This window comes from Rana temporaria, chromosome 3, assembly GCF_905171775.1.
Source record: "Rana temporaria chromosome 3, aRanTem1.1, whole genome shotgun sequence".
Classification (NCBI taxonomy): domain Eukaryota; kingdom Metazoa; phylum Chordata; class Amphibia; order Anura; family Ranidae; genus Rana; species Rana temporaria.
In genome coordinates this window covers 107,133,983-107,145,181 of record NC_053491.1, presented here as the reverse complement: position 1 = coordinate 107,145,181, position 11,199 = coordinate 107,133,983, and the positions used below count along the sequence as shown (strand labels likewise).

Genomic DNA, 11,199 nt, shown 5'->3' with positions numbered 1-11,199 from the left:
AGTAGCTCCAAAATGCATTACTATAGCAACCAGTCCACCCCAGGTGTGGTGTTTCATCCTGCCATGTGATCCACAGTGGCTCTCCACACTTCCTGGAACATTGGACTTGGTTTTCTTACCAACACACTGCTTTTACCAGTCGCCCATCCGTAGAGGCATGGCTACAGGTAAGTTTTGAATTTTGGAGGTCTAGGAGTTTGCATTTGGCTTTTTAATCATAATAAACCAAACAATGTTGCACTTAGCTGGCACCGCCTTGTATTCCTTTTTGTAATATCACGTTCCAGTCTCAAGTGGAGATGCCTACTAAAAGTACAACACTTTTCTTAGGGGGATTTTTATAAACTCCATACGAACATTTTATGAAATACCTATTCACCACAAGTGTGCATTAGCATTTGTTTGCACCACAATTTTATTTGCTCCTTGAGCAGAGAACAGTGACCGTCAGTCACCAGCTCTCAGTTCTGCCCCTACAGCACTCATTGAGGTGCTGGGCTGTGGAGGGGGTGGGAAAGGTTGGCTCAGGCTCTCAGCGGCACGCTGAGAGGCCAAGTCATCTTCCAGTCAGGCAACTCCCATCAGTAATGTTGAGATCCCTGCAGAGCCTCCTTGATGACGGCCAACAGCGGGCTTTAGCCTGCTGTAGACTGAATCTGGGTCACTGAGTGTAGCACTAAGTGCACTCTTGTGACCCAGAAGAGACGTATGGTCAAAAGAGCTTTGCCATACTTCTCATTTAGGTGAGGTCTGTGTCCCTGCTAGGGAGAGTCCCCTTCATTTGTCATTGTGACCGATGTTACCAAGACAGAAAGTGAGGGGTAATCCACGCTATTTGCTTCGTCAGCCAATGGGGAATCAATGTTCCAGTGACAGTTATCCAAGAGAGGAAAACCCCTTATTTCAGTAAGATTTCCTTTTATTTCCTGTGACCTCACCATAACAGAAAGCAAAGGAACTCCTCCTCAGTGGGACCATAGACAGCAGAAAAGTAACCTGATGTGGCTTTAACCCACCTTACGTGATCTAAACATGGTTTAGGTTATACATACAATTAAAAACAAATTCTTTTTTTGTCTGCCTAATTTTATTAATCTAAACATCTCCCGATCTTGATGTTTCCTTGCACTGACAAGCGATACATATTCTTTTTCACAACTAGGGCTTTCACATTAGCTTGATCATTCCTCATATACAAGTTTACCCAGCATTTGATTCCAAGCATTCACCTGTGCAGCATCATTAAAAAGTATCAGGGCAAACACGGAAATGCCTTACCCCTTTGCAGTCCTTACTGTGTCCTTAGTAGGACAACAATTCATATCCTCCAATTACAGCTGCGTTCCGGTAGGCAAAGGCAATCAATACAGTCAGACTGGAATGCTCAAACCAAAAATGACATAGCAGGAACTATTGTCCTTGTCACAGATATAGTAAGGCAATCAATCTCTATTTGTATTGAAAGGCCACAGCTTTGGTAGCACTAGCAACATGGGACACAGAGTTAATAACATGACAAGAAAAGCCTACATAAAACTGCTACAATTAGCACTAGACCTTGTCAGTATACCGCAAAACTATACAAGATGCAAATTGTATTATGATGCAAACAAAACAGATTGGTGTGATGGGCAGACAGCAATACTAAAGAAAGGCAGGCAACATTTTCTATTAAAGCCGTAATCTTTACACTATCACAAGGTAGCCCTGCACAGAAGTACACTGTGTAACACAGTGGAATTTTAGGCAGAGAAATTTAAGTGGTTGTAAAACACAGAAGTTTTTTTTTTTTTGCTTAATGCATTCTATGCATTAAGATAAAAAAAAAAAAAAAAAACTGTGTGTAGCAGCCTCCCCAGCACCCCTCCCCTAATTACCTACTCAAGCCCCTTCTCTCTCCAGCGATGTCCACAATCCCCTCAGCCATCCAGGACACTCCTCCTTATTGGCCGAGACAAACCATTGGGGCCATCATGGGCTTCCTCATCTGTCAAAGTCAGTCAGACAATCAGGGGAGAGAGGGGGCCAGGCCAGGTCAGGGCTCCGGGTCTGAATGGATACGCGGAGCTCTGACTCGGCTTGGGTGCCCTCTGTAGCAATCCGTTGGCTGAGGGGCACTCAAAAGAGGGAAGGGGATAGGAGCAGCGAAGATGGACCCAAGAAGAGGGGGATCTGGGCTGCTCTGTGCAAAACAGGTTATATAAAAAAAAAAAAAAAAAAAAAAAAGTCTTTACAAGCACTTTAATGCAGTCCTTGCATCAAGGTATAAAATGTTTAGGCGTGTGTCAGCATTGCCCCCACACCCCACTTTACTTACCCGAGACCCCTTTTGATCCAGCGCCACGCACATCCGCAGATCGCTTCTCCCCTCACTTCCGGGTCTCACTGGCTTTGCTGGGGCATGGGGAGCCATTGTCAATCAAAGCCAGAAGTTTTTTTTGTTCAACCCAGCATGCTGAATGAAAAAACCTGAAGAGCTTTAATGACAATCTGATGGCAATGTCCCCCACTGAGAGCTTGTGTTCTGACAGGAAGAAACCCCCCAAACACACCGGTCATTAAGAGCTCTGATCGGCAGACCTTTCCAGTCATGCCCCTTTGAGAGAACATGTCGGACCGGCGGCCGAAACACACACACATCGAATGTTGCCCGGTTTCTATTGAACCGGCTGATGCTGCCCACTATTTTGCCTGTGTGTATGGCCCTTTAGGGAGATGGAAAAAATGTGTGTGTATATATATATATATATATATGTATATTTTTTTAATAAACTGGAACTTCATCCCAAATAGAAACTCCACTTAAGTCCTCCTTTCCTCCCTTCTCTACTACATTTGGCACAGTAATTTTTTGGGGGGAAAAACGGGTACCAAATTCTGATATCTGGTACCCACTCCTACTTCTGCTCAGATCACCTATGCAATCTGAGCAAAAGTTTGCAACCCACCCCCCTGCCCGCTGATGTTTACGACATATCACAGGACCCAGGTCGCGGGGCTTTGGTACTATTTTACCGGTCCTTGCACACAGGAGGCAAGGTACAATGCATTTCAGGGCTAAAGGCATAACAATTCGGTATATTACACCCTCAGGTCCTAATAGGAATGTATGAACTCACTTAGGCCAGCAGTAACAGTAACTCGCGTCATAAAAAAATATATATGTATCAAGTCACAGGCATGCAAAAAAACAAAACGCAAAAAAAAAAAGAAAAAAGTAAATAAGAAATTCCCTAAAGCTGAAAACCACAAATCAGCAGCTATATACGCAGTTAAAAAACATTAAATTAAATTTAGCTGCCAAAGGACCTGTCATTTTGTATAGTCAATCTTGTGATTCAAGCACTCACGCCTGCCAGCATTGGAATTTTATTTTTCTCTATCTCCCTTAAAAGGTGGCCATAGATTTTTTTTTTTTTTTTATAAGCTAGCAGGGTGATTAGAAAAGAAAATGAACCGATTCCCCTATCCACACTCTCAAGGTGGATGGAATCCCCCTCTGCTGAGCTACGAAGTTCTGATTCGCGCTTTGTGTATGCGCAGAAGGGAACCAGCAGTGGAGCCTTTCGGCTTCACTGCCAGATTCCCTTACCAGGAATGGCAGCAGCAGCACCCGGGAGTCGATCTGAAAACATGGCTGGGGTCCGAAATCATAGGCTCCCTGGACAGGCGAGTGCCTGAATACTAAAAGTCAGCAGCTACAGTATTTGTAGCTGCTGACTTGAATTTTTTCATTAAGCATTTATATACTTAGCAATTCTAACATTCTGAAAAACTTAAAATAGGGCACTAACAGTATTAGGTGCTATTTACATACAAGGTAAACCAGAAAACTTTGAAAAGTACTCCCAGTACAGACTGATTATATCAGCACATTGAAGCTAGTGATATGAAACATGTGCATTCAAGTAAATGCAACAGCAGTGGCAATCTGTTTCCAGGATAAAATCAAGTATCCAGTTAAGTTCTGTCAAATGTAATTTAAGTGATGGCAGGACTATTTTACAGATGGTCTTTTTGGTAAGACTTCATAAAAATTCTGGTCTCCAAAGGTAAATTTCAACATTTGTAGTGGTCATACAGGTTTTATAACCGTTTTAAATTTTTGGGCTTCAGTGACTGCAATTCAACTGTTGCTCCAGGTGACTGAATAGCACCAACAGTTTTCCTCCATTTACTAACAAACCTCAATGCTGAACTATAAACCTTTGTGGTTATGAGCCAGTGCATGTGCTACACTGCTAAAGAAAGATCTGAAGGTTTGAGATCAATGCAAACAGATTTAATTACTTTAAAATATTGCCATCGCTGCTGCATCTGCAATTTTTTTTTTTTTAACCTCATCAGAAAGACCATGGCAAAAGTCACAGTATCACATAGCAACATAATAGCTCTGATAATGTCAGAACGCCATTCTATAGAATCTATAGACGGATATTTTATGCGGCCTTATAGAGTGCACAAAAAAATTAACAATGACCGTTTTCCCCCAATTGTGTTGTATAAAGAAAGGTTAAAAAAAAAAAATTGGACCTGCCTTACATATTGCTTATCTAGGAGGGATATGCCAAAATCCAAACAAGGTGTAGTTACCAGTAGACTATAAAAAGAAAATGTATATTTACACCAAGTAGGTTATTAAAAATAGTAAAATTTATAATTTGCTTGTAAATGGAACATTCCAAAAATTTAGACCACAACTAAAAATGACTGAATTAGGCAGAGATGGCCAATATCTGCTCTCATCTGTGGGCAGCGTGCATCATTGCAGCAAAGCTATTCATTTCCTCCTTGGCCAAGAACAGGACAAGAGAACAACTGCAGTGATGAACCATGCTTGTCCAGTCCTCTCTCTCCTGCCTGATATAAGCTGGGAATTCTGCTGCTTCAGTAAATAATCCTCACATAAAACCTTGAAACAGAGCACTTTCTCTGACACCTTTCTGAAATATGCAACTTTTGTGTCTTGCCAAAGCTGAAATAAATAAATAAATTACTTCATAAAATAAATTGTGGTCACACAAGAAATATGGCCTCTGGATGCTGTAAATCGTCACCATTCAGGGGGAGGACGACCTTCAAATGATACATCCTTGTACGCTCACAAGCTTCTAATTTGTCTTATTGTGTAATATGAAAAATGAATGTACCACTACAGAGGAATTAATCATAAAGGGAGTAAATGTATATTGTTTTTCTGTTATGGATTCAAAAAGGACCCAATGCATTTCTCAATGCACCGTAGAGTTTTCACATGATACAGGCTTACAAAAAGGGTAACAAAATTAAAAAATAAAAACTAGCAGAAACACCAAAGCCATTTCTTTCTTATGAACCATTACCCTACCAAGGGCCTTACCATAAAATATGCTTTGCAGCATTCCCCCATACTAGTTCAGTTTTTTTGGTGTGTTTGGTGAACACCTGGATTATTTTTGATCCTCCTTTATGGTCTTGCTAAAGAGGGATTTCAGTTGGATCAATGCCACCGGAAGCAGACAGGTGAGCAGCTGATCAAGCACTATCTCTGCAATCTGCATGAACAGAAGTGGTACCAGATCTAATAGACCACCCCACATATGAGTACATTTACTGTAGCAGGGCAGCCCGGGTGCGCAAAAACATTGATCATATACGTGATTTCGTACGCCACCTTCTGCCGATCGTTCACAGGAGACACGGATCAGCGATGTGCCGATGTAAACAAAGCACACCACTGATCTGCTATTGAGGAAAAGCGAGATCTCGTGTTTCAGCCAAGCTGAATCACAATTTCTCTTTTCCTCCAGTGCAACACCCCCCTCCCCCAAGTTAGACACACCTCCCAGGGAATAAATGTAACCCCTTAATTGCCCCTAGTTTTAACCCCTTCTTTGCCAGTCATTTATACAGTAACAGTGCATTTTTATAGCACTGATCGCTGTATAAATGTCACTGGTCCCCCAAAAGTGTCCAATCTGCCCTCTGCGATGTCGCAGTCCCACTAAAAATTGCTGATCACCGCCATTCCTAGTAAAAAAAAAAAAAAGCCATAAATGTATGCCCTATGTTATAGACGCTATATCTATTGCGCTAACCAATCAATATACGTGTATTGGGATTTTTTTAAACCAAATTGATAAAGAAATTCGTTTTTTCAAAATTGTTTTTTTATAGCGCAAAAAATTAATGCAGAGGTGATCAAATGCCACCAAAAGAAAGCTATTTGTGGGAGAAAAAAAGATTATATTTGAGTACAGCGTCGCACGACAGCACCATTGTCAGATAAAGCAACGTGGTGCCATATTGCAAAAAATGGTCTGGTTGGGAAATGGGTAAAAACCTTCCGGGGCTGAAGTGGTTCAAAAGAACGTGCCATTGCTTTATCTTATACTTTATCAGTTCGTTCTGTACTCCTGTGACCCAACAGCGGGTCACCTCTTCTGCTCTCAGCTCAATGTCACTGAACCGGTCCAGGCTTTGAAGAAATACCGACCATATGTATGGGATCCACTCAGCAGCCTGGATCAGCACCAGGCTTTGCAATCTGCTGAGAGCCTGAGCCAGCTCCTCCTGTCCCCTCCACAGCCCAGTGAGAGCTGGAGAACCAGATCAGAGAACCAGAGGCCGACAGTCCTGGCTCTCTGCTAAGAGCAGAGGAGGGAGAACAGAACAGTGTTAATTTAGTCGACAAAAATATTTTAGTAAACAAAATGAATACAATTTTAGTTGACCAAAATATGACTAAAACACGACTAAAACTACATTTTGTTCAAAAGACTATTACTAAAACAAAATTAAATTTATATCACAATGGCTAAATGTGTGTCTATAGTGCTTGTTTAAACCTTAATACTATAAAACAGGTTATTAGATTTTTACTCCAGGAGTATATGTTTGGCAGTTCTAAAGAAATTATGCATTAAAATTTAACTAAACCCAACAAAACTGCATTAGTTCTTTTAAAGTCTTATAAGTCTCCCTTTTTTTGTTTTTGGGTTTAATGCTAAAGTAATATGTTGTAAAATGTTTTAAAGCCTATCAACCTATTTTTTTTTTTACTTTATTGTTGGGCTGTGTGCATCGATTTGGGCATTTTATACATGATGGGGCCCACTTCCAAAAACTGGATTAAACAAAATGGCAACATGACAGTTTAACACCAGGGGGTTTATTTCTAAATGTTTTCACACAAGATTCACATGGCTTTTACTTGTAATTCACACATTTTACTAATTGGATTTAATCCAAAACCAGGGTGAATACGAACATGAGGTGTAAAATACATTACCCACAGCTGAATATATATATATATATATATATATATATATATATATATACACACACACACACACACAACCTTTTCTTCAGCTTTTTAAAATAACCCATAAATAAGCATTGATGTATTTTAACCTGATCATTCAAATAAAATAAAAAAAGTTGCTTTTGTTAAAGCCAAATTTTAGGTGCCAAAAGGTTTCAAGAGCAAAAAGTTAAGCCAATTGGGTTGAGCTCAGTTACAGGATGCCTGAAGAGTTATTTTGAAACCTTAAAAAAAAAAAAGGTGTCAAAAAAAATTACAGCAGGGGGATCAAAATTTAACAGGTTTATCAGGGGGATGGAGGAATCTTTTTTTTTTCCCCCTCGTTCAGCCCGTCTACACACATTTTGTCTCAGAGCTAGTTGGAATTATGAAAAGAAGCAACATAACTGTAGACAAACATCTGCCCAAATAGTACTGTGTAGTACTCTCTTCGAAATAAAGGGGTGTCTCCCAGCAGCCTTTAATAATCAGTCTCTACTTGTTGCTAGGAGGATATTTAGTTGTCCTATTTAGTGCTTCTTGCTTCTGTGTTTTGCAGCTGCCAGTCTGTTTTAGCCTTTTTTCCCTTTTCAGTTACTTGGTTTCCAGGACTAGATGAAATAGGTCATACATTCCAGGAGGGGAGTAGGGTTTTTTTCCCAGCTGAGCCCTCTCTCCTGTATGTGTGCCCGAGCCAAGTGCAGATTGATTCCGGAATGTAAATACTACATGAATCATCTGCTTTACTCAAGATGGCCACAGCCAAAAATGCTAGGGATGTTTTGGTGGATGCATTAGTTTTATTTAATAAAAGATTACTTTGTGGTTTGTAATGCTCAGATGCAGTGTAGTTCTCAGTTTGCCATCTTTGTCCTTCGTACTGGATAACCTGGTTTCAGAACTGGGTTTAGGGCAAGTACCAGCCCAATAATATTACAGATATTACAGTGTATGCCTTGCTGGCATAACTCCATTTTATAGTAAATGGTCAGCTGCTTTCAAATACTTTTTCTGCTCTGCATTCAAATAGTTAACACACAGAGGAGGAAACTGAATGCTAATAAGCACATTTCCACATCCATGGGAAACTTATCACATAGGGGCCAGCCCTTATCCTTCAAAACAAATCAACATGCTTTTAATGGAAATGTTCTGGCTTATTTACCAAATTAAAATAAATTGCACAGTTTGTTGGTTTTTCTTTCAAGTAATTAGGAAGTCATTTTCAGGGGAAATCGGATTCTAAGATGGGGTGGGGGCCTTCACATTATGTTACAACAATGCACTTAGTATGGATGCCCCATAAAAGCCTGTGTATAGATTTATAATGTGAAAAAAAGAAGACCTGGCAGACTTGAGGCAGAGTAAAAGGAGTTCAGTTAAATGAGTTCCGATAACTGGTATAACAATGATAATGAAAAAAACAAACAGTGTGTGTGTGTGTGTGTGTGTGTGTGTGTGTGTGTGTGTGTGTATATATATATATATATATATATATACACATACATACACACACACACATACATACACAATATATGTGTGACCAACACAATGCATCAATACACACGTTGTGCTGTAAAGTGCAATAAAGTGCCGAATAGTGAAATCAATTGACATTGCAAATGTGAAAAGTTCATAAATGGCTGGAATTCAATGTCAAAGATCTCATGTGAAATATGGAGCGTGAATCGAATGCATGACCGCGTGATACCCATCACCACAGTGAGGTATAAGGCTTACCAGGAAACCTGGGACCACCCTTATTCAGTGGGGTCACAAAGCGCTTGTTGGATCAAGGATCCACTGAAAGGATGTCTAGATGTCCTGAGCGTCACCCACCAGGAGCCTCCACAAACACTGTGCAATGATTAGATCAGGTCAGACATCCTCAATATCAGGAAATGCAGATATGCAAAGAAACAAAGACTCCAATAGTGCAATATTGTCTCTTGGGGCATTTTAATGGCAAGTATTGCAGTGCTGCATACAAATGTTCTGGCTCAGAAACGAGTCTCCAGTACAAATTGGTAAAAAGGCATGCTCTATGCATGTGCGATTGCTTACCAACAAGGTCTGGATACAGCCTCTAAAGCTGCTGCTATGGATAAGCTGAACCAAAGACCTGCATGTAGTCTTGACTGAAGCATAAAAAAAAAAAAAAAAAAAAAAAAAAAAAGAAGGATAGTAAAAACGGAGAAAGGGTCAGTCCTCTTAAGACACCAACAGAAAACTGACACATACTGGAAGTGGGAAGCTGGCTATAAAATGCCAATTGCCTCCAAAATCTTAGTGAATAAGAAAACAAAAAATGTCCTTGGATTTTGCCATCCCTTTAAGCATATTAACCAGCTGCTGGCAGATTTTCCACAGACCAGGAATTGTTCCTTAAAATAATGTTCTTTTCTGTACAAGTTCTACAAACCACCTTGCCAATGAGAGAAAACATTACAATCTGTGTCTCTTTGCTAGAACACAATGCAGCATATGACAAACTGAGAATTCATAGACTATTTACACTTTCATGAGCTGTCATCTAGTAATTTTACTCAGAGAACAACCAGCTTTTAGGAATCAGCTAGGACTATAGTGTCCACTGAGATATTCCTGGTGGGATCATTAACAGCACTGCATGTTTTTCCATAAAAAAAAAAAGTATATTGTTAACAGTGTATGCACACATGCTTCTGAAACCTACAGCCTAAGTGTGAGACCAAGATAAATCTTTGTATGGAGACTTTATTCGTCCAATAAATGACTGTTCAATAACAAATATGTACACAATTTTTGCATAGAATCAGTATGAATTTGTTTTATTAGTCATTTCCAATATGTCCCCATCTTAAACTTTCAAAGAAAACGAATACAGCTAGTATATCTAAGGAGTGGTAAGCTGCAATGTAGTACATTGTTGTTCTTGAATTTGGAAATGCTTTAAGACATCCCCAAAACTAACACAGTAAAGTAATACATTATACCTCTAAATACCATAAACCCATTCTGATGTCACACATACAATAGTATATTTAAAAGATCAGTTAATTCAATACATTATAATAGGATTATAAAAGTAATAGTGTTCCCAACAGATGCTGTTAAAACATAATATAGACAATGACACCCGAAATGTACTACCCTTGATCACTTCATTATACAGTCATTTTCGGAGATGAGAAGTCCTTCCAGAATAAGCCGATGATCAGAATATAGTAAGAGTGGTGGCTTCTTGAGGCTTTTGCCATAACAAGTCTGCTTTTTCAGACTCCTTTATTCTTAGTGTGTTGAGGTGGTCTGGCTACACACATCCGACTTTTACCCCCTACAGCAGGTGAGGGCAAACTTGGCCCTTCAGCTGTTTTGAAACTACAAGTCCCATGAGACATTGCAAGACCCTGATAATCACAGGCATGACTCCTAGAGGCAGAGGCATGATGGGATTTGCAGTTTTACCACAGCTGGAGGGCCGAGATTGCCCACCCCTGCCCTACAGTCTCCCACAAAATGTGTCTTTGGCACGACTCCCACGACTTTTTCTGGGAAACACATCAAGAATCACCCTCTTCATCATCTGCGTATTCTGGAAAGATTTTCTCTTCTCAGCAGGCTCCATATTACATTATATATATATATATATCGGTCCCCTGAAGCCTCTTTTCTGGCTGGTGGTTGCACCCCGACATCATTAAGTACCCACTGGTAACAAAATCCTGCACGGTTTGTGAGCACTGCAAGGGGCAGCCCACAACTCAAAGTGTCAGAAAGAAGGAGAATGCCACAAGCCTGTTGGATCGAGGAATAAGCATTTATACCTCACCCGATTTGGTCTGGAATCAGCCACTTGCTGTTCCTATACAGAAGGGGCATTAGTATAAGAGGAAGCAGCAGCAAAAGGAGCCAAGCAGTATGCTGATGGCAAAAGA

General features: G+C 40.2%; 1 protein-coding gene across 1 annotated transcript in view; it reads right to left on the bottom strand.

The window, feature by feature from the left end:
• SND1 (staphylococcal nuclease and tudor domain containing 1) overlaps window positions 1-11,199 on the bottom strand; it is a 701,900-nt gene that overhangs the window by 162,078 nt on the left and 528,623 nt on the right. The window lies entirely within an intron of this gene.